This window comes from Triticum aestivum, chromosome 5D (genome assembly GCF_018294505.1).
Source record: "Triticum aestivum cultivar Chinese Spring chromosome 5D, IWGSC CS RefSeq v2.1, whole genome shotgun sequence".
Taxonomy (NCBI): Eukaryota; Viridiplantae; Streptophyta; class Magnoliopsida; order Poales; family Poaceae; genus Triticum; species Triticum aestivum.
In genome coordinates, this window is record NC_057808.1 from 276,624,143 (window position 1) to 276,651,145 (window position 27,003).

Sequence of the window (27,003 nt, forward strand, 5' to 3'; positions counted from 1 at the left end):
CTGACACACTGCTGACGCAATAAATCATTTACTGGATTTATTCTTATATAGGAAATTCCAGAAAATGTTGCAAACTTCAAAAATTCATAGAAATTAATCTGTAACTCCAAATGCAATAATTTATATATGAAAAATGATCAGAAAAATCCAATATATCCATCTGTAGAGGTTTCATGCATGTATAAACAAGTTAACTTGCTGTGTGGTGCAAAACATGATAAAGCACAATTTAAGATCACAAATGAGTTTGAACTTTGAATCTTTGGTTCAAAATAGTTCAAACCCATATGGTTATAGATGCATTAGCCCAACACACTCATTTTGCCATATCTCATTCATGCATCATATTGTTGCATCACATTGATTGTGTTTCTTCTCTGTTGCCGGTATTTGTCCCCTCTCAGTAGACGTGGTTCCGACGATGAGTTCGATGACACCGATAAAGAACTATACTATCTTCAGAAGTGCCAGGCAAGCAAAACCACCTTGTTCATTCCGATACAATACCGCTCTCTCGCTTCTGCTCTCTTTTACTGCATTAGGACAACAACGATTCATCCGTTACCTGCTACGGTAGTTGAACCCCTTTCCTCTGCATGACCTGTCATTGCCACAGTAAATAGATTAAGCCCACTAGCATGAGTAGGAGTTGTTTGAGCCCTGATGTGCCTACTCATTCATGCTTGTTGTCATGCTTGCTACTGCTTAGAGTTGAGTTAGGTCTGATTCATCGCAGATGAATCAGAGGTGTGTGAACATGTCCTACTGTTGAGAGCTAAGTGTGTGAACACGATTTGGTAAAGGTAGCGGTGAGAGGCCATGTAGGAGTACATGGTGGGTTGTCTCATTGAAACCGTCCTCAGGAACTGAGTTCTGTGTTTGTGATCCATGAACAGCTACTACCACACATTGGGATCCTTAATTGACTCTCTTGGCTTCTTAACCACCCTTGTCCTCTGTCCAGGAGTTGCAAGTAGTTTCTGGTGTTTGTAGTATGCTGGAGGCCGTGCATAGCGCTGACCCGAGGGGTGGGCTGTGATGCGGTAGGCACGTGGCCGGGTATGCCGGGCGCCCGTTTGGTGTCGCAGAACCCTGTACACATCGTTCGGGGCCGTATGTGGAAACCTCGGCCGGACACCCTGCGAATGGAACCTGAATAGGCGATAAACCTGGACTAGAGACTTGAGTGTTTAGGTAGGCCGTGGGCGACACCCTCGTTGGGCTTCCGCTTGAAGGTTGCCGAGTACATGTCGTGTAAACGGCGGTAAGTGGTGAGAGCGTGTGTGAAGAAGTACACCCCTGCAGGGTTATAAATGATCTATTCGAATAGCCGTGTCCGTGGTAAAGGACTTCTGGGTTGCCTATAACAGTTCATAGACAAGTGAAAGTGGATACTCTAAAATGCGCAAGATAAGCGTGAGTGCTATGGATGGCGTTCTCGTAGGGAGACAGGAGCGGATCCATAGTGGTGCATTGAAATGGTGAATATGTGGACTCGTGTGCGCCACCTCAAAAGAGCTACTTGCAGTCATAGTATAGGATAGCCACTGAGTCACAGCTGGCTTGCTGTAGTCAAACTCGACCACCCCTTGGTTGATACTGATGCATATGTAGCTAGTTTTGATGTAAGTCTTGCTGGGTACATTTGTACTCACGTTTGCCTATTTTATGTTTTGCAGAGAGACGTCGGTCTTGCTAGTAGTTCCGTGTGGACTTCGACGTTTAGCTTGATACCTCAGCTACGATCTTGTGCCCTCGGCAAGATCTGGTAGATAGTCAGGCTTCTCAGCCTTTTTCATTTGTAGATGTCTGTACTCATACATGTTAAGCTTCCGCATGTGCTTTGACTTGTATGCTCTGAATGTTGGGTCATGAGACCCATGTTTGTAATATCTCGCTCCTCGGAGCCTAATGAATAAATACTTTGAGTCGTAGAGCTTTGTTGTGATGCCATGTTGTATTTACACATATCGAGCACATTGTCTGTATGATTGAAATGCTTGGTATGTGTGGGTTCCGACAACCTAGTTGTTTATCCTTGGTAGCCTCTCTTATGGGGAAATGTAGTCTTGTGCTTCCATGAGCCATAGTAGTCCGCTACATCCCGGTTCACCGGAGTCCTCCTAGCCCAGCACTACTGCTCTGGAACACTTGACTGGCCAGCATGTGATTCACTTCGTTCCTGTGTCTGTCCCTTCGGGGAAATGTCACGCGGTGACATCCGGAGTCCTGCCTAGCCTGCTACAACCCGGTTCACCGGAGTCCTATTAGCCCAGTGCTACAGCCCGGATTGGCACGCTGCTGACCGACATGCTCGATGTTCATTCATGTATGCCTGTCCCCGTAAGTTAGTGCCACTTTGGGTTCACGACTAGTCATGTCGGCCCGGGTTCTCTGTCATATGGATGCTAGCGACACTATCATATACATGAGCCAAAAGGCGCAAACGGTCCCGGGCCATGGTAAGGCGACACCCATGGGAATACCGTGCGTGAGGCCGCAAAGTGATATGAGGTGTTACCGGCTAGATCGATGTGACTTGGAATCGGGGTCCTGACAGCTTTGGTATCAAAGCCTGACTGCCTGTAGGATTACCAAGCCAAACTGGTCGAAGTTGAGTCTAGAAATGCTTTAGCTATATAAGGGAATTGATTGTGGAAAGGAACGTCAGGCTCTTTTTACTCCTTATACCTTATGCCCTTCTGATCAGAGTCACCCTCTTCTTTTCTACGGGGATTAAGAACTAGACCTTCTCATCTATCTATTAGGATGACGAGTTTCTATGATAGAGACTTATAGGATTGTTGGTTCCATGCGTCAATTTAGTTTCTACTACTTTTAGTATGTTGTCAGCTGAACCAGAACCTTGATATGATGATGCTAAGTGGTTATGCCACCATTTTGCAGGATGTCTCAAATCATTTTGAGCATTTACAGCCGTTATGCTGTCCGAGTCATCCCAGGTTTCTAAACAGTCTGATGCATTTGCAAATTCCTTCTTACCGTTCTGAAGTTCCTTTGTGCCAGATCAACCACACTAACTAGTGAGTTGAGGTACTTCGTTGCCTCGGCGTATATGTTGAAGCCATTATTATGACCCTAGGTGTCTTAGAGAACCACTCAGTAATCTAGCCATGTTTTGTGCTCCCGGTGTGATGATTCTGGCCACCATTCTCGAAAGCATCTCGTGATGCCATTTAGTAGTAGGTATTCTACTCTTAGGTTCTTGACCCAAGATTCACTCTACTTACCTCGTGTTGATAGTGTTGCTCGTACCTTTAGGATATTAGTAACCTTTGCGATAGTCCTCGAGGTCCGTGGTATTTCCTTCTTCCAAATACCATGAACTGCTTATGGCAGAAGTTCTTTTGAACCAAAAGATCACAACAAGAGTGCTCTTGATGAGTTCTCGATTCTATGCTGTGATTCTGTTAGTTCTACCTTCTCTACATGGGTTATCCGAAAGAAACCTGTTGAACTTGGTTCGACATACTAATCTATGCATCCACAACTCAGAAAGTTATATGTACCTTTGAGTTGTCCCTCTTTAGTTGTATTCTGACCCTCGTCTATCAATTGATAGTCAGGAGTAGTTGTGCGTTCGTGTTATCGATGCCTATTATTCTTGTCGTCCGTCAAGCCATTCTATTCCGAATTGACTAGGAGAAACAAACTCCAGCACCTCATCCATATCTAGGATTGGGTCAAAGTAGTTGTAATTCGCAGATCAAAATGCTAAACCAGCTTTTGTTCTGTTCTACCTTGGAGTGTTACCCTCTTTCATATCAAGTATCTCATGGGAATTGCACAACCTCTTATGAACTCTTGATGCAGTGATACTCTCGCCATCGTTCTTCATTCCTCGGTCTCTGTGTTGATGCAACCAGAATGCTGATAAGTGAACTATGATGTGTGAAATCAATACTCTAAGCAACCTCGTTGCTTGGTAGTTAATGGACAATAATTTCATTCTTAGCGTGTTGGTTACTGAATCATCATTTTCTAGAATTGATCGGGCTACCTAGTCCTTATCTTTGGTGCACTCTTTGATCAATGAGTTAGGATTTTGTCAAACCCTTTCTATGTTGATCATATCGTCTTGCCCTGAAAAGCAAGATTATTCTCGAGCTTAGTAACATATCGGTGGTTCGTGATTTTCCGAATATCTTCTTGGAAGTATCACCAGGTTGTCCCCTGACCGTTATGTTAAGTTTGTGATCAAGTTGGTTTTCCTATAAGCCACCCCTTCTCCAAGAATCTGTGTTGGATATCCCTGAGCTAGTTGGTTAAGCTAAACAACAACTTGGAGAGTTGGAAGATAGAAGCTTTTCCTGACTTAGTTCATTCTAGGGGATATCTTTTGTGTGTGTTGAAGAAAGGATGATTTCTTCATCGATTGGTCCTCGTGATCAGTTGTTGAACCTATCGTCTTGCCCAACCTTGATTTGAGTGTGGGCCATCGTCAAATCAAGTTAGAACCAACGATATTCGTAATGTTGTCTTACTCGTGGTTGATTCCTCGAGCATACACCATTACATCTTTTGGTCTGACCACTACTATCACATTGTTCACATAATGGTGGAAGTCCAGTGATATGGAAATTCCGACGAGTTGCTGTTGAGCCCATTAGAAGCATCTTGTCTCCTCCATGATTCATGTTGAACATTGAGCTAGTGTTGGAAACTTTATAAGCATTGCCTTCGTGTTCCGCTCATGAGGTATATGTTTTGGTGAAAGAAGTGACTTTCTCCAAGTTCACGTGCATTTGATGCAAGTTGCCGCCGTGAATTCGAGAAAGCTTGTTTTTGCCTCCTCTGGAATCATCCCAAGTCAGTCATGCAGGTGCAAAGTATACTATGGTTTTAGAGATTAGCTACCTCCATGCTATATGTGTTCCTAGCACACCAAGCCACTGGTTGACTTGTTCAAGGAAAAGAAGTCTAGCACGCGTAAAGACTTTGAAATCCTTAATGATGGTTCCCCACCTGAACTCGGTAGTGTTTTATTATAAGACTACTACGTGGTCATGCTTGTCTAGGACAGTATGTTCACATGTATGTTGTAACACCCACGATGCGGCTATATCTCCCACGTGTCGAGGCACGACTTAGAGGCATAACCGCATTGTAGGTTTTGTCGCAAGAAGGGTCATCTTCACACAATCCCATGTAATGAACAAGAATGGGATAAAGAGAGTTGGCTTACAATCGCCACTTCACACAATACTTAAATAAATCATACATCAATCAGAGTACACACATAGACCGACTACGGTCAAAGCCAAAAGAAAAGAAGATAGCCCAACTGCTAGATCCCCGATCGTCCCAACTGGGCTCCACTACTGATCAACAGGAAACGAAACATAGTAACGACCAAGGTCCTCGTCGAACTCCCACTTGAGTTCGGTAGCATCACCTACACTGGTATCGTCGGCACCTGCAACTGTTTTGGTAGAATCTGTGAGTCACGAGGACTCAGACATCTCACACCCGTGAGATCAAGACTATTTAAGCTTATAGGAAGGATGAGGTAAAGAGGTGGAGCTGCAGCAAGCAGTAAGCATATATGGTGGCTAACATACGCAACTAAGAGCGAGAACAGGAGCAACGCAATCGTCGCGAAGCTAGAAATGATCAAGAAGTGATCCTGAAACTACTTACGTTCATACATAACCCAAACCGTGTTCACTTCCGGGGCTCCACCGAAAAGAGACCATCACGGATACACACGCGGTTGATGTATTTTAGTTAAGTCAAGTGTCAAGTTCTCTACAACCGGATATTAACAAATTCCCATCTGCCACATAACCGCGGGCATGGCTTTCGAAAGATAATACCCTGCAGGGGTGTCCCAACTTAGCCCATCATAAGCTCTCACGGTCAACGAAGGATATTCCTTCTCCCGGGAAGACACGATCAGTCTCGGAATCCCGGTTACAAGACGTTTCGACAATGGTAAAACAAGACCAGCAAAGCCGCCCGAATGTGCCGACAAATCCCGATAGGAGCTGCACATATCTCGTTCTCAGGGCACACCGGATAAGTCAAGCTACGAGTAAAACCAGGCCTCGAGTTTCCCCGAGGTGGCCCCGCAGGCTGCTCGGTTCGGACCAACACTCAGAGGAGCGCTGGCCCGGGGGGGTTAAAATAAAGATGACCCTTGAGTCCGCGAAACCCAAGGGAAAAAGGCTTAGGTGGCAAATGGTAAAACCAAGGTTGGGCCTTGCTGGAGGAGTTTTATTCAAAGCGAATTGTCAAGGGGGTCCCATAAATCACCCAACCGCGTTAGGAACGCAAAATCAAGGAACATAACACCGGTATGACAGAAACTAGGGCGGCAAGAGTGGAACAAAACACCAGGCATAAGGCCGAGCCTTCCACCCTTTACCAAGTATATAGATGCATTAATAAAATAAGATATATTGTGATAACCCAACATATCCATGTTCCAACATGGAACAAACTTCATCTTCACCTGCAACTATCAACGCTATAAGAGGGGCTGAGCAAAAGCGGTAACATAGCCAAACAACGGTTTGCTAGGAAAGGTGGGTTAGAGGCTTGACATGGCAATATGGGAGGCATGATATAGCAAGTGGTAGGTAGCGTGGCATAGCAATAGAGCGAACAACTAGCAAGCAAAGATAGAAGTGATTTCGAGGGTATGGTCGTATTGCCTGAGATCCCGCAAGGAAGAAGAACGAGTCCAAGAAGAAGACGAACGGGCGTAGTCGAACGAATCCTCACAACTCCGAAACGAAACCGAAGCTAACCAGAGAAGCAAACCGGAAAGAAGCAAACATCATGGTAAACAACCATCACATCAACATGGCACGGTGCACAATCAAGTATGATGCATGTCCGGTTTAAATAGGCATGGCATGGCAAAGTGCAACAAACAACACTACAAATTAAGTGGATCTCAATATGCAACGACTTGCATATTGACGAAACACCACATCAATTATTTAGTTCTCTCTCAGTTATGTACCCAACAATATTAAATGTTATTAAACATGGCAAGGGGTGAAGCATATGAAAACTAACTATTTAGGCAAGTTTAAATGAGGCCGGAAATAACAAACAACAATTCCGGAAAATCCCCATATGCATAAATAGCAATTTAAAGGAGACAACAATAATAAACATTTTTAAATGTTTTTATCATGATGCGGATGACAATGCAAGTTTTATGCCATTTTATGAAAATGTTGACATGAGCATGTTATGAAGCATTTGTCACCGTGGTGGAAGAAAGGGGTGCCACGGCAACGAATCAGAAAATGATGCCATGGCAACATATCGGTTCCGGTAGCTCATGGAGATACCGGTGCAAAAGAAGCAAGTGGGCGGATGTGCGGAACATGCTAGAGATGGTGTGGTGCTCCCGACTACCGGGTTCCCACAGGTTAGTGGCATGGAAACGAGTGAAAAATCGGACACGGTGCAAACATGAGCAACTCATACAACACATGCATTCGTTCACGGGCGGTCGTCTCGTCATTATACCTTTGAAGCGTGCGTTTCGAGGCGGTTCAAAAATGTCGAGGGAAGTAGTCGTTCACGGGTCATAGTGGAAGTAGTCGTTCTCAAAGTAGTGGTACACGTTTCGTAGTCGTACACATTCCGTAGATGTTCGGGGTCACGGCGAGGAACTTGACGTCCATGGAGTCTTCGAGGGTCGACGGTAGTCATACACGACAACCGTAGTTGAACTTGTAGGGCCAACAATGTCGTGGTACTTGGTGCAATGCACGGGATGGTAGCCCAACAATTTGTCGGAGAGGGACTTGACGCATCAAAGGTCTTCGGTGCCACGATACTTGGCGGGTCGTCATGTAGACGTAGTACTTCCGAAGAGGAACTTGGCGCGTCCAAAATCTTCGGGGATAGTCCTTGGACTTGGCGGTGGTCTCCTCGGGTCAACAGTGATGTGCAAGGGCCAGAACGCCCGGCGGCTTGGGCTGCTCAAGGCCATGGAGATGACAGGCAGCAGGAGGCTGCTAGTGGAGGCAGAGCCACGACGAGGAGGTCCTGCTCCGACAGCTACAAGTGGTGGACGGACGCAGGCAGCGGCAAGGCTTCGGGCACGAGGGAGAAGGAGCCGGCGCGAGGTGGCTGACGGAGGAGAGCATCTCACGCGCAGGGAAGGAGGTTGAGGCCGCAGGAGCTTGAGGGCGCGGGTGGCATGGTGTTGAGCGACGAGCTGCTGCTGCTCGATGCAGACAGAGGCAGCCAGGGGACACGGAGGAGGCCGGGAAGACGGGGATGAGTGCCCAGGTGCAGAGGTCGCGAGGTCGTCGGAGCTTGGCGCGGATCCGGACGGCGAGGCCAGCGCGGGACTTGGATCTGCCAGTGGAAGAGATGAACGGCACGGCGGAGCTCGGGGAGACCATGGCGCTTGGAGCTCCTGTTGGTGGCGACGAAGAGAGGCGGCGGCGCTCCTGGCAGTTGACGAAGAGGGGGATGGCGGAGAATGGAGCGGCGACAGGGCGGCAAGGCGGTCGGAGGAGTTGCCAGAGTAGGCGCGGAGGAAGGGCTCCGGCAAGGGGACGTCGAGGGCGAGCCGGGTCGAGGGAATCAGGTGCGGCGCTGCTGTTCTCTCTCTTTCTCTCTGTCGGCGCACGGGAGGGAGGAAGGGATCGAGAGATGGGGATCGATCAAGGGGGCTAGGGTTAAGGACAGGGGGTGCGGCTGGGCCTCCAGGAGCAAATGGGCCGGCCTGAGTTCTTGGCTGGGCTTCTCTCCCTCTTTCTCCCTCCTTTAAATCTCTTCCATATACAGAAAAGCAAAGAAAGAAGAGGAGAGAAAAGAAACGGGTGGACAAAGAATTTGGGCATGGGGATTATTTTCCCGGACTCACAAAAATACGAGGAACTTGACAAAATGGCTTGAGGATTTTTAGAGGAAGTAAAATCCACACGCATTGGATTTAACTCGGCAGGTTTGAATTTCGAAACCCATTCAAATGAACTCCAAACGGGTTGAAAACTATAGAAGGTGACCCTACACGCCAGATGTGATTTATGGGCAGATTTGGAACATTTCTGGATAAAGTAAAATTGCAACTCAATTTTACTAAAAGGCCCCAAAGGAAGAATTGAAGTTGAGTTGGATAAAAGGAATTTTGAAGAATAGAGCAAATGTGTTATGGATGATTCCAAGCCAATGGAATGGTTTAGTATAGCTCCCTAAGTATTGGGAGGATATGTTATAAAGAGAAATCACCATGTGAATTCCCTCGATTTAAATAGATAAAAAATCTATGCAATTTATTTAGTTGAGTTTTAAAAATTAAATGACTTGATGGCATGATGACATGATGCAATGAAAAATAAAAGAGCAAGCACAAAAGAAACACACGATGATCACGAAAATATGGAAGTCTTCTGAAGCGTCAGTCTTGGGGCGTTACATATGTAGCAGAACCGGCTCATGTTTTGGAGCTTACTACCATAGTTAATTTCCTGAGAATCTTGTAACGTCATCTCACCGATTTGTGTTGCAATCCTTCCTCCAGACATGATGAGTCTGGAATATCCTGACACCAACCATATCTGAATCTCCGGCAGATATGATGGTTGGAATGTTTCTCAAGAATTATAATATTGGTCTCTCTGTAACCCGGTAAAGTGGATGTCGTGGCTAACACACCCAGCTGGAAGACCTATTATTGTGGTATCCTGATTGATAAAGTTGGCCACCTCCCCATAAGGATTCCGTAGGATTTACCTTCGTAGTTATTCCTTATGGATTCTTGTGCTCCCGAAGTCCGACCTTCTACTTGATGTTCAAGATACCAAACCATATCAAATGGGTTACGCTAGTACATCAAGGAGAACATTATAAGCGGACTGCTAAATGTCTCTCGGTCAATCGTCCAGATTTTGTTTCCTTGGCCTCGCTAGGGTGAAATCTGAGTAGATGTTATCTTCCTTTGCATCTGCATTGTCCATCACTATTCATCATTGTAGTATGTTGGGTTGCCAGGATCCTTGACATGGATGTTGGTAGAACCTTGATGAATATAGAAATGCTCAGGTTCTTGAGAGCACGCGCAAGCAAAATCATCCCTTGTGTGGTCTTCAACAAGGTAGTCCACATCGTCCATTCTAGCCCGAGTGTGTCGTTCTCCTGAACTCCGTCAAACGATCGATTCGTAAATTGCCTCAGGCTGGTGAGAAGAGTTCCAATGATCTATGTATGAAAAGTAATTCTTTTTGCCACTTGAGGGAATAATTCTACGAGTCACCTTCCCTAAGGTGCCCCGTTATGGAATCATGGCAAAAAATTTCCTCGCTACTTGAAACCCTCGTCAAATTGTTTCTTTCGTCCCTCCTGATGCATGTTTTGCCTCTCAGCTCCAGAGATGTTTCCATGTTCCATTCCGTGAGTTGATCTTGTGATCATTGAGATGATCCTAAGTTGCTCGAACCTCAGGAGGATCGACTCTTCTAAAATTCTTCCTTTCTACCCGTTGTCATGTTGGATGTAGTTCTCAAGCAAGACGTCGAGATCAAGGTGATGCAATGAATCAACACCCTCGAGAAAGACATCTGGATCGTGAAGGTTGTGTTAGCTTGTGTCCCTCTGTCTTCTTACCTCACGACTTGAATCTCGGGAAGAGATTCTTGTTTAGTGGGGGTGAGTTGTCACATCCCTAGCTCTGACAATGCCTAGTGCTAGCATCTAGTGTTGCATCATGTTTAAATTTCCCAGAAAGTTGAAATGGGGATGACCGAACCCCCAACCCCCCTGATAACAACTAGGGTTTACTAAAATCTTTTTCAACAAACCTGAAATGCCCTTCTAAAATGTCCATCACTTTTGTCTTGGTCCAGAACCTCTGCCAAAATTGGTTCACATTTTTCTAGGACACATAAGGTCACTGAATTAAATCATATGCTATTTGCAGTTGGGCATTTAAATGCTATATATTATTTTAAGTGCTCAATTAATTTTGAACTTAAGTGAGGGCTATTAGGAATAATCCAAACAGAGCCCACAATTATCTTCAGGAATTTTGAAAAGGTTTTGGTATTTTTAATAAAGCTCAGAAGTTGCAGAAAAATAGAAAAAACAAAAATAGAAAATAAAAGGAAACTAACTTACATGGCAAAGCCACCAGCCGGCCCACCTGGCGGCCCAGCGCTGTGCTGGCCCGTGCCAGCTAGCTGCTTCGTCCCCGCCAGGCAGGCAGGGAGGTGAAGCCGGCGTGCGCGAGCTCGCCACGGCGCCAGCAGCTTGCCGCCCGCGCCCCTGGAAACCTGGGCGAGCTCCACGTCGCCGCCCCGGCCCCGCAGACACCTCGCTCACTCCCCTGCCTCTCTCCCTCGCCCTCTCCCACCATGGCCGACGCTGCCGTGCCCGCGCCACCGTGAAACTCGCGTCCACCGTCGTCCCCGCGCCGTGCTGCCGTACCCACGAGCTCCGCCATCGTCTGCTTCGTCGAGCTAGCCGAGCCCCAAGCGCTCGCACGCTCTGCTTCGTCTTCTTCGACCCCGTCTTCACCGAACGCCGCCGGAGATCCCCTTCGCCGTCACAGCCGCACTAGCTCGTCCCCGACCTCGCCGTCTGCTCCGCCGTGACCGCCGTGAGCTCAGCTACCTCCCCATCCTTCCCGTTCTCGCTCTCGAGCCCTGCATCGACTGCACCGAGCTCGGCCGCACCCGCCGCCGCCACCGCACGTCGCCCTCGTGGCCACAGCCACGTTGGCTCGATTCCGAGCACGCCATCGTCTCCGCCGCACTCGCAGGAGCCCGTAGCACTCCCCACGCGCCTCGCCGTGCTCCCTAGCGTCGGGGCCGACCTCGCCCGAACTGAGGTGACCGCCAAGGTCGTCGCCGGTGACGTTTCCGGCCAACCCAGCTCCACCCACCGCCACCACCCGACTCGACTCACTCCCCGCATCACGTAGATGTGCTCCGCCGTCGTTTTGGTCGCCGGAGCACGAATCCCGCACTGCCCCACCGCGCTTGGCCTCACCGGCGGCTAAACGCCGCCGACTTGACCCCGCTGACCCCGTTTGACCCCGGGTGGGCCCAGTTTGACCTCCCCTGGGTCTATGACAAATGGGACCCGCCTGCTAATTAAGTTAGGATTAGGACTAACGAAAAATTAGTTAAACTAATGACACTCACACGCGGGACCCACTGGTCAGGTTTGACTTGGACCGTCCCCGTTGACTGCTGACATCACCCTGACCTACTGCTGACGCTATAAAGCATTTCCTGGATTTATTCTTATATAGGAAATTCCAGAAAATGTTGCAAACTTCAAAAATTCATAGAAATTAATCTGTAACTCCAAATGCAATAATTTATATATGAAAATGATCAGAAAAATCCAATCTATCCATCTGTACAAGTTTCATGCATGTAGAAACAAGTTAACTTGCTGTTTAGTGCAAAACATGATAAAGCACTATTTAAGATCACAAATGAGTTTGAACTTTGAATCTTTGGTTCAAAATAGTTCAAACCCATATGGTTATAGATGCATTAGCCCAACACACTCATTTTGCCATATCTCATTCATGCATCATATTGTTGCATCGCATTGATTGTGTTTCTTCTCTGTTGCCGGTATTTGTCCCCTCTCAGTAGACGTGGTTCCGACGATGAGTTCGATGACACCGATAAAGAACTATACTATCTTCAGAAGTGCCAGGCAAGCAAAACCACCTTGTTCATTCCGATACAATACCGCTCACTCGCTTCTGCTCTCTTTTACTGCATTAGGACAACAACGATTCATCCGTTACCTGCTACGGTAGTTGAACCCCTTTCCTCTGCATGACCTGTCATTGCCACAGTAAATAGATTAAGCCCACTAGCATGAGTAGGAGTTGTTTGAGCCCTGATGTGCCTACTCATTCATGCTTGTTGTCATGCTTGCTACTGCTTAGAGTTGAGTTAGGTCTGATTCATCGGAGATGAATCAGAGGTGTGTGAACATGTCCTACTGTTGAGAGCTAAGTGTGTGAACACGATTTGGTAAAGGTAGCGGTGAGAGGCCATGTAGGAGTACATGGTGGGTTGTCTCATTGAAACCGTCCTCAGGAACTGAGTTCTGTGTTTGTGATCCATGAACAGCTACTACCACACATTGGGATCCTTAATTGACTCTCTTGGCTTCTTAACCACCCTTGTCCTCTGTCCAGGAGTTGCAAGTAGTTTCTGGTGTTTGTAGTATGCTGGAGGCCGTGCATAGCGCTGACCCGAGGGGTGGGCTGTGATGCGGTAGGCACGTGGCCGGGTATGCCGGGCGCCCGTTTGGTGTCGCAGAACCCTGTACACATCGTTCGGGGCCGTATGTGGAAACCTCGGCCGGACACCCTGCGAATGGAACCTGAATAGGCGATAAACCTGGACTAGAGACTTGAGTGTTTAGGTAGGCCGTGGGCGACACCCTCGTTGGGCTTCCGCTTGAAGGTTGCCGAGTACATGTCGTGTAAACGGCGGTAAGTGGTGAGAGCGTGTGTGAAGAAGTACACCCCTGCAGGGTTATAAATGATCTATTCGAATAGCCGTGTCCGTGGTAAAGGACTTCTGGGTTGCCTATAACAGTTCATAGACAAGTGAAAGTGGATACTCTAAAATGCGCAAGATAAGCGTGAGTGCTATGGATGGCGTTCTCGTAGGGAGACAGGAGCGGATCCATAGTGGTGCATATAAATGCTGAATATGGGGACTCGTGTGCGCCACCTCAAAAGAGCTACTTGCAGTCATAGTATAGGATAGCCACTGAGTCACAGCTGGCTTGCTGTAGTCAAACTCCACCACCCCTTTGTTGATACTGATGCATATGTAGCTAGTTCTGATGTAAGTCTTGCTGGGTACATTTGTACTCACGTTTGCCTATTTTATGTTTTGCAGAGAGACGTCGGTCTTGCTAGTAGTTCCGTGTGGACTTCGACGTTTAGCTTGATACCTCAGCTACGATCTTGTGCCCTCGGCAAGATCTGGTAGATAGTCAGGCTTCTCAGCCTTTTTCATTTGTAGATGTCTGTACTCATACATGTTAAGCTTCCGCATGTGCTTTGACTTGTATGCTCTGAATGTTGGGTCATGAGACCCATGTTTGTAATATCTCGCTCCTCGGAGCCTAATGAATAAATACTTTGAGTCGTAGAGCTTTGTTGTGATGCCATGTTGTATTTACACATATCGAGCACATTGTCTGTATGATTGAAATGCTTGGTATGTGTGGGTTCCGACAACCTAGTTGTTTATCCTTGGTAGCCTCTCTTATGGGGAAATGTAGTCTTGTGCTTCCATGAGCCATAGTAGTCCGCTACATCCCGGTTCACCGGAGTCCTCCTAGCCCAGCACTACTGCTCCGGAACACATGACTGGCCGGCATGTGATTCACTTAATTCCTGTGTCTATCCCTTCGGGGAAATGTCACGCGGTGACATCTGGAGTCCTGCCTAGCCTGCTACAGCCCGGTTCACCGGAGTCCTGTTAGCCCAGTGCTATAGCCCGGATTCGCAAGCTGCTGACCGACATGCTCGATGTTGATTCATGTATGCCTGTCCCCGTAAGTTAGTGCCACTTTGGGTTCACGACTAGTCATCTCGGCCCGGGTTCTCTGTCATATGGATGCTAGCGACACTATCATATACGTGAGCCAAAAGGCGCAAACGGTCCTGGGGCATGGTAAGGAGACACCCGTGGGAATACCGTGCGTGAGGCCGCAAAGTGATATGAGGTGTTACCGGCTAGATCGATGTGACTTGGAATCGGGGTCCTGACACCCCTCCAGGCCATCCAGTTTCAGCTTCAGGTCTTTGATGGAGTCGTTGGCCTTGGAGAGTAGCTCGGCCTTGCCGAGGACTACGGCCTGCGCCTCCACCAAAGCGCCGTTGATCGTATCCTTCTCCTTCGCCAGCTCTAGGTCCTTTTCCTTTAGCCTGTCCCGCTCCACCTCCAGCTCCTTCACCTTGCCGCCGTGGACCAGGGCCTGAGCATCGAGTGCCTCCTTGTGCCTCTGCTCCAGCTCCTGGGTCCACTACGCGACAAGCTTCTCGATCTCCTCATCCTTGCCGCGGAGTATGACAGTGAGCGCCTCCTCACGAGCGGCAAGGTCCCCCTCCTGGGATTTCAGCTCGGCTTGGTGCTGGTGCTGGGTGGCCTCGTCCTTGGCGGCCTGTTCCTTCGTCGCCTCCTGGGCTTTCTCGACGTTACCCTGCTTCAGGATGAGCTTCTGTTTGCGCTCAGCCAGCAGATCCTGGGCAACCTTCAGTTCATCGTGAGCCTGGCGGAACCAGGCCTGCGTCTCAGTGATGCGCTCCTCGAGGTCCGCCTCCGCCTTGTCCACCGCCGCCATCCTGAATTTTGCCTTGTCCAGGCGAGCACGGTGAAGCGCCTGGAGCTTCTGGAAGTTGACGCTCTTGGCCCGAAAGAGCTGATCCTCTTGGGAACAGCCGCCACCGGCGCTCAGTTCGTCAACAACCTCAAGCCCGGCGGCGGCGAGGGCCTCGTCATCGAACACCTCCCCCTCGGTCGGTGCCCTGGTGCTCGCCGTTCCTGGGAGGTGGACGAATATGTCCTCGCTCACCTTCAAGTATTTGCCCGAGCCAGAGGCAACATAGGAGGAAGGTTGGTCGTCAACCAACCCCTCCCCGGCAGGCCCCTTGCCGGCCTCCCCAGCAGGCACCTTGTCGGCCTCCTCGGCAGCGGCCTTGCCGGCCTCCCCGGTGGGCCCCTTGGCGGCCTCTTCAGCGGCGGTCTTGGCGGCCTCCTCGGCCGCAATCTTGTTGGCCTCGTCCTCGGCATCCTTGGCAACCTCCTCGATGACGGTGATGATATCCTCCCGGTCCGCCTAGGAAGGGTCTGGATACCAAGAAGGGGAATGAGACGGAGCCAAGATCAAGATTTAAAAAGAAGAAGAAGGAACAGGGACGAGAAGCGAACAACTTACCTACACCAGGCTGGGAAGAAGTGGCACCCTCCCCGCCAACGTTCGTTGCCGGGGCAGAGCCACCGGCGCCCAAGCTCGCTCCCTCCCCCTCCATATGAGTGGGCTCGGTGCTCGATGCCCTTGCCGGGGACTCCCCTCTGGGCGGCGTAGTCGAGGTGGGCGGCGTGTTGGGGGTGGCCCTCAGCGGTTCCTCCTGCTGCCATTCTCCTCCTGCAAACCCGGCAAGGTCATCATCAAAGATTCACACCCCAAGGCTCATCAGTGAAGGGGAGAGTGATGGAATCACGCTGCGGGCTGGCGCAGGGGCTGCTGTCCGGGCTGCTCTCCACCAACAGCGGCGTATGCGAAGTACCCGCTGGGGGCTTGTCGCCCGCTGAGGCCTTGGCCCTCTTCGACACCTCTGGGCCAGCGTCTCCGTGTCCTTGCGAAGACAACATCAAGTAAAAGAAAAAAGGGATGATACAGGCGTGAGGACGGGAGATGATGGGGGGCGAGAAACTTACTCGTTCTCCACCTCCTCCTCCACTGGCTTCGTCTTCCTCTTTGGGATGAAGGACCCAAGATCGAAGTTGGCCTCCGGACCGACGTCTGCAGGAGAAGGGGAAGGAGATGGAGTCCGGCGACGCTTGGACGAAGAAGGGGCGGTCGCCTTCTTCTTCGCCCCCGTGACCTTCACCGCCTTCTTCGCTGCCGTGGCTCTCATCTGGCGCACGGACTACTCCTGGACCTGTTGCCACTGCGCGGCCCTGCCGGGCCAGACCGGCTTGCCGGAGCCAACCCGGCACAGGACGCATCTATTCCCTACGGCCGGAGGGTCGACGGCCTTGGCCTCCTCCTCGGTCGACTCCTCGACCACATCTTCAATGAGAGGGGCCCCAGTGCCGACGCTGCTGGCCTCCCCAGCAGACTCCGCCCATCCGGCGAGCTCATTCTCTTCCACGGCTGTGTCGGCCTCGTCCTCCACGTGGCCAGCGCTGTCGGCCTCCCGGGCAAGCGCCGCCTCCGCTGCCCTGGCGGCAATGTAGTCCAGCTCCTCCTTGGTGGTGTCCTGGATGAGCAGCAGCTCGTCGCGGACATAAGCCTCCGACAAAGTGTCGAAGAACTCCCGCACCTTCTCTCTGGCGGCTCGGCCCAGGCGGGGTCAAGGCCCTGCGCGTTGAAGTCCGGCATCATGGCGATGATGGCGGACTGGCGAGAGTTGTTGCTCAGCGGGACTACTCCCGTCGGCAACCCAAACAGGGGCCCCTTGACGGCCTTGCTGGCCTTTGTGGCCCTGCCTGTCCTCTCAGCCCTGCCATTGCCGTGCACGTCGAGCTGAAAGAGCCTTTGGCAGAAGTGGGCGTTCCCATCACCGTGAAGTTGTGCTTCAAACCAGGGCGAAGCCTCATGATGTCAGCCGCATTCCTGAAGAGCCAAGCCAGCCTCCCCTTGTTGTGCAGTGGGGCGATTCGGCGGCGGATGAAATCGGCCCCAATCATCTCAAGGGTGAGCCCGGCCATGGTGAGGTGTGAATCCTGGTGGTGGTTGAGGGAGTCCTAAACTAAGGGGTCCTCGGGCGTCCGGCCTGTTATTCATTGGGCCGGACTGATAGGCTGTGAAGATACGAAGGCCGAAGACTATACTCGTGTCCGGATTGGACTTTCCTTGGCGTGGAAGGCAAGCTAGGCGACCAGCTGCGAAGATTCCTTCTTATGTAACCGACTCCATGTAATCCTAGATCCCTCCAGTGTCTATATAAACTGGAGAGCATAGTCCGGATAGGGGACATTCCATACCATATTCACATAGGCTAGACTTCTAGGGTTTAGCCATTACGATCTCGTGGTAGATCAACTCTTGTAACACTCATATTCATCAAGATCAATCAAGCAGGAAGTAGGGTATTACCTCCACAGAGAGGGCCAAAACCTGGGTAAACATCGTGTCCCCCGTCTCCTGTTACCATCGATCCTAGACGCACAGTTCGGGACCCCCTACCCGAGATCCGCCCGTTTTGACACCGACATTGGTGCTTTCATTGAGAGTTCCACTGTGCCGTCGACAAAAGATTCGATGGCCCCTTCAATCGTTGATGATGACATTGTCCAAGGAGAAACCTTTCTCCCCGGACAGATCTTCGTGTTCGGCGGCATCGTACTGCGGGCCAACTCGCTTGGCCATCTGGAGCAGATCGACAGCTACGCCCCTGGCCATCAGGTCAGATTCGGAAGCTTGAACAATGTTGCGGACGTCTGTGGAGACTTGATCTTCGACGGATTCGAGACCGCGGCAATCGCTCCCCGCCGCCTCGATCGACATGGCTTAAACCTGTCATCCGGCCGCATCCAGGAGATAGCTCCTACAGCAACTCTGGCCTTAGACCCGGAGCATATCAAGTCGTCCCAGGATGGGAAGCTCAACCCCATCACGGGGGCTACCGATTCCGCGGCGTTGGAGCCGCACACAGATTCTACTGCATATGATATCCGCATCAGCGGAACCCCGGGTTCATCCCCGGCAACAGGTTCCGAACGCTGCGAGTCTGCAGATGCCGAACTCGATCGGTTATCGATCTTCAAGTTCAGAGCCGCAGACGCCTTCCAACACTCGCCCATGGGCGATATACTAAACTCACTAGAAAACCTATCTCTGGCAAGTGACTCGCCACCGAATTATGTTCAGCTCGAACTCATGGCTGATGATGGAGAATTTTTCTTCCCACCCCCCACCCACTTCATAGCCACCGTCGAAGACCCAACCAACACACTTGACCTCGGCCCCGAAGACATCGACGGTACGGACGACGACGAGGGGCAAGGCCAGAACTCACTACCCGCTAGACACGGGATGACCACTTCATGGTACGACGTGTGTATGATAGACACACCCAACGACGCTTTCGACGATGACAAGGAGGACCCAGTTGAGGATAAACCTCCTGGTGCACAGTCCGGACACCAGCGCCCCTTTTGCCGCTCCAAGTCACAACGCTGAAGAGAAAATAACACTAGCACCAGAGAAGACAACACTCCGGACGATGAAGACCCTGTTGAGGTAGGATCCGAATAGGAAGAACAGGAAGGCGGGCAAGACAACCCTGATGAACACGCAACATATGGAGACTCAGAGGATAGCAATTATCTCCCACTCTCCGAGGAAGAGGAGATCCTCGACAACGAGGATTTTATCGTGCCTAAGGAACCTCTCGAGCAGGAGCACTTTAAACGACAGCTCATAGCCACCGCAAGGAGCCTAAGAAAGAAGCAGCTGCTGTCGGATGTGGGGTTCCGGCAAACCCTTAAGGTTCGAACACTGGGGTGCGCGCGAAGTCTTTCCCTCCTACCGATATACGCCCTTGCTCGCTAAGATCTCGCGGACGAACTCGACGAACTCGCAACACAGAAAGACACGAGGTTTATACTGGTTCGGGCCACCATTGTGGTGTAATACCCTACTCCAGTGTGGTGGTGGTGGATTGCCTCTTGGGCTGATGATGAACAGTACAAGAGAAGAACAACCTCCTGAGGTTGAGGTGTTCTCGTGAGTAGGCTCTCGATCGGGTTGGATCAAGCTAAGATGAGATGCCCCTACTATGGTGGCTAGCTCTACTTATATTGGCCCTGCTCCTCTTCCCAAATATCGATCGGGAAGGGAGCCAACAACGGCGGGCGATTTTGAAGGGGGCAGCTAGTACAAGCTATCCTGAAAAAAGCGGTCTTCGCCTGCGAAAAGCTTCGGGGTGACGCTGTCTTGGGCTCCACGATGACCTCCGCCTTGCCGTCCTTCTGGTCTTGGTCTCGTTGCACCAATATGACAACCTTTGCCTGATGCCTCAGTACTCTTCGCCTGCGCTGGCCTCCTTAGCACCAAAGAGGAAACTAGGACGCTGCGCGCGCTGGCGCCCACCTGGCGCCCGCCTGGTGCCGTGCGTCATGGCTCACGTCACGAGGGCCTCGTGAGGTTTGCCCCGCCTTGATATCTCCGCTCCTCGTGAGCCTGCCTGGCTCGGCCACCCCAAAGGAGGTCTTGCATCGTCCGCCTCGCGAGGCTTGGACCCTCGCGAGGGTCTTGGATGCCTTGTTGATGAAGATGGGCCGTACGGCCTGCTAGCTTAGCCACGCTGTGGGCCGCAGGCAGGCAAGTCTGGGGACCCCCGTTCCCAGAACGCCGACAGTAGCCCCCGGGCCCAAGGTGCGCTCGGGCTTGGCTTCACGGCAAAGCCAAGGGTCAAGTTCGGAGCACCGCGGGCCCCAAAAGCCTGCGGCCTCGGTTGACGCGTGGCGGTTGACTGGACGTGGGCGTCTCCGCTTCCCCATGCTGCCTCGGCCACTGCACGACTTGACAAGTCCCTGCGACATGCAAGGAAAACCATCATTACCTGCGATCGTGGGAGACGCCGGTTGGACTTCTTTTGCTATAAATGGGGAGGGGGCGGAGCCCCCGTCGCCCATCTCTTCCTTGCTTGCTTCTTCCTCCTCGCTCCATCACTTGCAGTGGCACCCATGGCTCCATGAAGGAAGTTTTCCGCCGCCGAGAAGGAGAAGGCCCCTCGTGAGGGACCCGGCTCCCCGGCGCCCAAGCACGGCCGCGGCCGCTCGCGCAAGCATGCCGCGACCCCCGCCGGGGCCCATTGCCGAGACGGCGCCACGGCACGCAGAGTGGGTCATCCCAGCCACGGCAGTCCAGTTGATGACGGGAGGCGTGCTATGGTGGTGCGGCCTCCTCGTCCGTGCTTCCATACGGCGGAGGTGTCGCTGGAGTTTGTCGTCTGGTCGGAGAACCCGGCCGGCAACTGGCTCCAACTTCCGCGCTTCTTCGCCGGCGAACTGCCGGCCTCTGGTCCAGGCGGACTCTGGCTGCAGGTGGATAGCTGCTGCAGCAAGGCCTCTTGGGCTGCGGTCGAGACTTCCGCTGTGGGCAACATAGCCCTGGCCCGCGGCTGGCAGACATACGCCCGCGTGCGCGGCCTGGGCAGGCGGTGCACCCTCCACTTCAGGTACGATGGTGGATCGACCCTCTATGTGAGGATGCTTAGGGAAGATGGTCGCCGTGCCGGGTGCTGCCCCGAAACGAACGACGGTGAGGAGGTGCTCGGCCTTGGTGATGGTCGCGACGACGACGAGGGCGAGCCTGCCCTCGGCCGTGACCGTGTCTCTTCCAGCTACGGCGGCTCTTCCTCCGGTGACAGCTCCAGCAGCGGTGGCTACAACCAACCGCCGCGCCACTGCGCCCGCTTCGAAGGAGGCAGTGGGTCATCTCGTCGCCGCGCCTCCGTGAAGCGCGAGGAGGGGTCTGGCTAGGCTCGGGGTGTCGCTGAGGGCCTGCCTCCGCGGATTGCTGCAACGCCGCTTTGTTTAGCTTTTTCTTTTTCCCTGCATTAGAAAACGAAACCAGTATGGGCCCCGAGGGGCGTGTATCGAACTGTGGTTCTTTGATTAATGCACTGTGCGTGTTATTCCCATGCCGTGTTGTTATTTTGCGCAAAGATAACTTAACCTGCCGCGTTCGGGTCGCCCTTTCCGTCGCGAGGTGTCTGTGTTGCTCAGAAACTGCAAAAAATTCGTTAGGGGGTGCGTTAGAGGATTTGCCGTCGACCCAAGTCTTGATTTGGCGCTTGTATCGCGGTACCCGAGGGGCACGGATTAGGAGAGATGTGCCAGCTTCCAGGCTCGAACGAGGGTGACTCGCGAGAAGGCAGAGAGAAGAAAAATGCTCGCGAGGGCACCTACCTAGCCCCCTCGCGAGGTATGCGAGAGAGAGAGAACATGAGCAACCAGAGCCGAAAAATGCGGTAAAAGGCTAGGGAACCAAATCAACAACGAGCACCAAGAGCAACTTCGATTAATGAAACACGAGCCAACTACGGAAAGCAAATGAAAAGCCGCGTCCGGCACCTAATCTAGTCTTCAAGTCTTCTCACCAGCGCGGAGCTAAGTGCTGTCCACTAGGCGTGGGAGGGAGCCCCAGGGCCTGAGGCCGGCGCTCCTGAGACTCCGGGGCGTGTACAACCTCACTCATTATTACATGAGAGTGTTACGGGCGGGGATTCTTCACAGGCACCGTGCCTTCTTCACAGGCTCTGGGCCTTGCTTCTCAGGCGCTGGGCCTTGCTTCATGGATAGAACTTCCGGAGGTGCTGGATGTTCCAGGCATTCTGGATGGGTATCCCGTCCTGCGTCTCCAGGCGTGCTGCACCCGGCCTGGAGACATGGACGACCCTGAACCGGCCCTCCCACATGGGTGAAAGCTTGTGCAGCCCTTCTCTGGAGAGGACCCGCCTCAGGACGAGGTCGCCCACCTCGAGCGTCCTGGAGCGGATGTTGCGGCAGTGGTACCACTGCAGCGCTTGTTGGTACCTTGCCGCCCTTAATGCGGCTTCGCGACGGTGCTCCTCCCCCAGCACGAGATCCATCCCCTGCATGGCGTCCTGCTGCATTTCGTCGAACGCTAGGACCTGTGCGGAGCGATGCTTGACCTCGTGGGGAAGGACTGCTTCAGCTCCCTAGACGAGGAAGAATGGAGTCTCGCCCGGTGGCTTGGTGGCGGTGGTTCGGATGGACCATAGCACGGACTGGAGCTCGTCGTGCCAGCCCCTGCCGCAGGCCTCCACCTTCTTCTTGAAGGTCCTGGTCTTGAGGCCCCTTAGGACCTCCGCGTTAGCGCGTTCGGCCTAACCGTTACTCCTGGGGTGGGCCACCGAAGCGTAGCAGATCTGCATTCCAAGGTTAGCACATTAGGTTTTGAAGAGGTTGCTAGTAAACTGCGAACCGTTATCTGTGATGATGCAGTTGGGGACCCCGAAGCGGCTCACGAGGCCCTTGATGAACTTGACAGCAGAGCCGGCTGGAATGGTTCGGACGGCGTCCACTTCCGCCCACTTGGTAAACTTGTCGATGGCGACGTGGAGATAGCGGTAGCCCCCTGGCGCTCGAGGGAACGGGCCTAAGATGTCCAGCCCCCAGACCACAAACGGCCACGTGAGCGGGATGGTTTGGAGGCCCTGAGCAGGCTGATGGATCTGCTTGGCGTGGAATTAGCAAGCTTCACAGGACTTCACCAGCTCGGCTGCGTCGTTGAGTGCTGTAGGCCAATAGAAACCACTGCGGAACACTTTGCCAACGAGGGTCCGTGACGACGAGTGGTTTCTGTCAGCATTCTGGGAACGGGGGTCCCCAGACTTGCCTACCTGCGGCCCACAGCGTGGCTAAGCAGCAGGCCGTACGACCCATCTTCATCAACAAGGCATCCAAGACCCTCGCGGGGGTCCAAGCCTCGCGAGACGGACGATGCAAGACCTCCTCTGGAGTGGCCTAGCCAGGCAGGCTCACGAGGATCGGAGATATCAAGGCGAGGCAAACCTCACGAGGCTCTCATGACGTGAGCCATGACGAACGGCACCAGGCGGGTGCCAGGCGGGCGCCAGCGCGCGCAGCGTCCCTATTTCCTCTTTGGTGCTAAGGAGGCCAGCGCAGGCGAAGAGTACCGAGGCATCAGGCAAAGGTTGCCATATTGGTGCAACGGGACCAAGACCAGGAGGACGGAAAGGCGAAGGTCATCGTGGAGCCCAAGACGGCGTCACCCCAGAGCCTTTCGCAGGCGAAGACCGCTTTTGTCACGATAGCTTGTACTAGCTGTCCCCCTTCAAATTTGCCCGCCGTTGTTGGCTCCCTTCCCGCTCGATATTTGGGAAGAGGACCAGGGCCTCTATAAATAGGACTAGCCACCACAGTAGGAGGCAACTGATCTAAAACTGGTTCAGATCATCCTCAACCACACAAGCACAAGAACACCTCAACCTCAGGAGGCTGTTCTTCCCTTGTATTGTTCATCACCAGCCCAAGAGGCAATCCACCACCACCACACTGGAGTAGGGTATTACACCACAACGGTGGCCCGAACCAGTATAAACCTCGTGTCTTCCTGTGTTGCGAGTTCGTCGAGTTCGTCCACGAGATCTTAGCGAGCTAGGGCGTAGATCGGTAGGAGGGAAAGACTTCGCGCGCACCCTAGTGTTCGAACTTTAAGGGTTTGGCGGAACCCCACATCCGACATTTGGCGCACCAGGTAGGGGTGCGCCGAAGTTTCCCTTCCATCAGTTCGTCGCTCCATCGCTCCGTCGTTTCCATGGCGGACGCTCGCCGTGCTCGAGCTGAGCGTCGGGCTGCCCTCTCCGCCCGCGTCGCTCAGACGGCTCCCGTCGGTGGGCCACCTCGTCGTTCTCCGTCTCCCGCCGCCAACGCTGCCATCGGCCCGGCGGGGAACGAGCAGCAGGCTTCCTCGCTGCATCCTTCGGTGCGGTAGGACGGCCGCACTGCTACTCCATCACTGACCCCTGCCGGTTCTTCGTCTCACGCGCACCGCGCTCCCATGGAGGCACGGGCCGCGCTCCTCGCGGCGAACGAGCTCCTGCGTTACCGCCCCGTCGACGACCTCTATGAGGAGTGGCTCGACCGCGTTGCCGAGCTCGTCCGCGCCGCAGGGGGCTCTCCGGCACCGTCCCTCTCTTTGCCTCCCCCTCAACCAGCCGCGGGCGACGGGGCTCATGCCATGCCTCCACCACCTCAGCCCCAAGACGGTGCCTTGGCACCAAGGCGCGCGCCTCCGCGGCGTGATCCACCGCGCCCGGCGCCCGCGCGCGAATAGAGAAGCTGTCAAGAAATCCCGCGGCCGCGAGAAGCTGCACCAGCGCTCCCCACGTCACCTCATCAAGACCGCGCACCGCCCGCAGCAGCGCAGCGTGAACCTCGTCGAGACCAAGCTCCACCTTACAAGCGGGCCCCGGAAACCACGGCCGGCTGCCGCGCCTTCACCCCCGAGCTGCGTAGCGTCGCCTGGCCAGGCAAGTTCAAGCCAGATCTGCCTCCTCGCTACGACGGCACCGCCGACCCCCCGGAGTTCCTGCAGCTCTATGAGCTGAGCATCGAAGCGGCCAACGGTGACGAAAAAGTCATGGCGAACTGGTTTCCCATGGCTCTCAAGGATGGAGCCCGCTCCTGGCTCCTGAACCTGCAGCACGGCTCGATCTCTTCCTGGAACGAGATGCGCGACCGCTTCATCACCAACTTCCAGGGCACTCGCGACCGCCCACCGGCCGCGGGTGATCTACGCCGCATCAAACAACAACCAGGAGAGACCCTCCAAAAGTACATCCAGCGCTTCAACAACACCCGCCTCAAGATCCCCAAGGTCACGGACGAAGCCATCATTTCCGCGTTTTCCGATGGCGTCCGTGACGTCAAGATGAAGGAAGAGCTCGCCATTCACGAGAAGCTCTGCACCTCTCAGGAGCTGTTCAACCTGGCGACCAAGTGCGCAAGAGCTGAGGAGGGGCGCCTTTCCCTCCTCGAGCTGCCAGCCGCAGGAGCAAAGGAGAAGAAGACCAAGGCCAAGGACGTGAAGCGCAAGGAGGCAGCTGTGCTCGCAGCGGAGCCCGACACCAAGCGATGCAGAGATCAGCCCGAGTCATCCAAGAACGGCCGATCGTTCTGCGCCTTCGACAACCTGAACATCCACAACACCAGTGACTGTCAAGAGCTCAGAGCCATACGGGAAGGACTCTATGATCGACGCCCCGAGCGCAACGACCGGGGCTACGGCCGTGAAGGAGGACGTGAAGGCGGACGCTGGGACGACCGTGGCCCGCGCCAGGAGTGGCGCGACCGGCCTCGTGAGGACCGCTGGCAGGACCAACCTCGCGAGGTCGCCTGGAGGGACCCGCCTCATGAGGATTGCCCCCAGGGCAACACCGGTCTTCCCCCGCTGCCGCCACAAAGAAGGAACGACGACCACCACCAGGACGAGGGGGCTGGGGGCTTCCAGGAGCCGCGTGCGATCGACTGCATCTTGGGCGGCGCCCAGGCCCCAGCCTCTCAGCACATCTTCAAACAGTTCGCTCGCGAGGTGAACGCGGTCCTCCCCAAGCTCGAGGCCACGCACCCGCTTAGGTGGTCCCAATGTGCCATCACCTTCAACTCGGCAGATCAGCTCAAGTGCGCAGCCACCGCTGGCGCCCTCCCTATGCTGTGCTCCCCAGCCATCAGCAATGTGCAAGTCACCAAGACTCTCATCGACGGCGGCGCAGGGCTCAACGTCCTGTCCGTCGACACGTTCGACAACCTCCAAGTGCCATATGAACAGCTCCAGCCAACCAAGCCTTTCTCAGGAGTGACCGACAGTTCCACCAAACCGATAGGGCAGGTCCGCTTGCCTGTCACCTTCGGGGAGCGCAAGAACTACCGGACCGAGCTCATCGACTTCGACGTTGCGCACATCCGCCTGCCGTACAATGCCATCCTCGGGTATCCAGCCCTGGCCAAGTTCTCAAAATGCCAGGAAGCGGAGGAATCATCACGGTCCCGTGTGAAGAAAGGGATGCGGTGTGCTCCCTTGAGCGCGCCTTTCAAGCAGCAGCAATTAATGACCCCGACAGCAGAAGTGAAGGCCCTCCGAAGACCATCCCCATGAAGAAGCTGCCGCGCCGCGCAGGACCCCAGGAGGATGGCGTCGCGGCAGGAGCCTCGTCAGGATCAGCGCTCGCTCCAGGGGCGCCTCCCTCCATCGCATAGGAAGAAGCGCCCGGCACCCTCCTCGGGCAGGGCCCGGGGGCTCTCTTCTGGAGGGCCTCAGACCTTGCCAACCTCACGAGGGAGGCGCTTGGGCACCACTTGGAAGCGTGCCTCACGGCACACATTCCTCAGGAGAGCACAGGGCAAGGAGCGCCCACCACTCAGGAGTTCATCACCAAGACCACCAAGGAACTGCAAGAAGCAAGAGCCATGCGCGGCCACAGCCGCTCACAAGGCGCAGCTCCCCATCCAGGTGAGGATGCCGGGCTGCGTGTCTGCGTCGACGTCCCAGGGCTCAACAGGGCCGCATCTCAGGAGCGCTCCTGGCCATCGCGTGTGGGCCGCTGCGAGGGCCCACTACACAGCTACGTTTGCATGCCCTTTGGCTTGCCGAGTGTGGCGTTGGCCTATCAGCGCAACATGCGGCAAGTCCTGCGGCTCAGGTGGCCAGGTTCCACGCCGTCCTAGAGGGGATGGAGACGGTCTTCAGGGAACCTCCTGAACCCCCAGAGCCTCCCGAGGCTCAGGGGCCCGG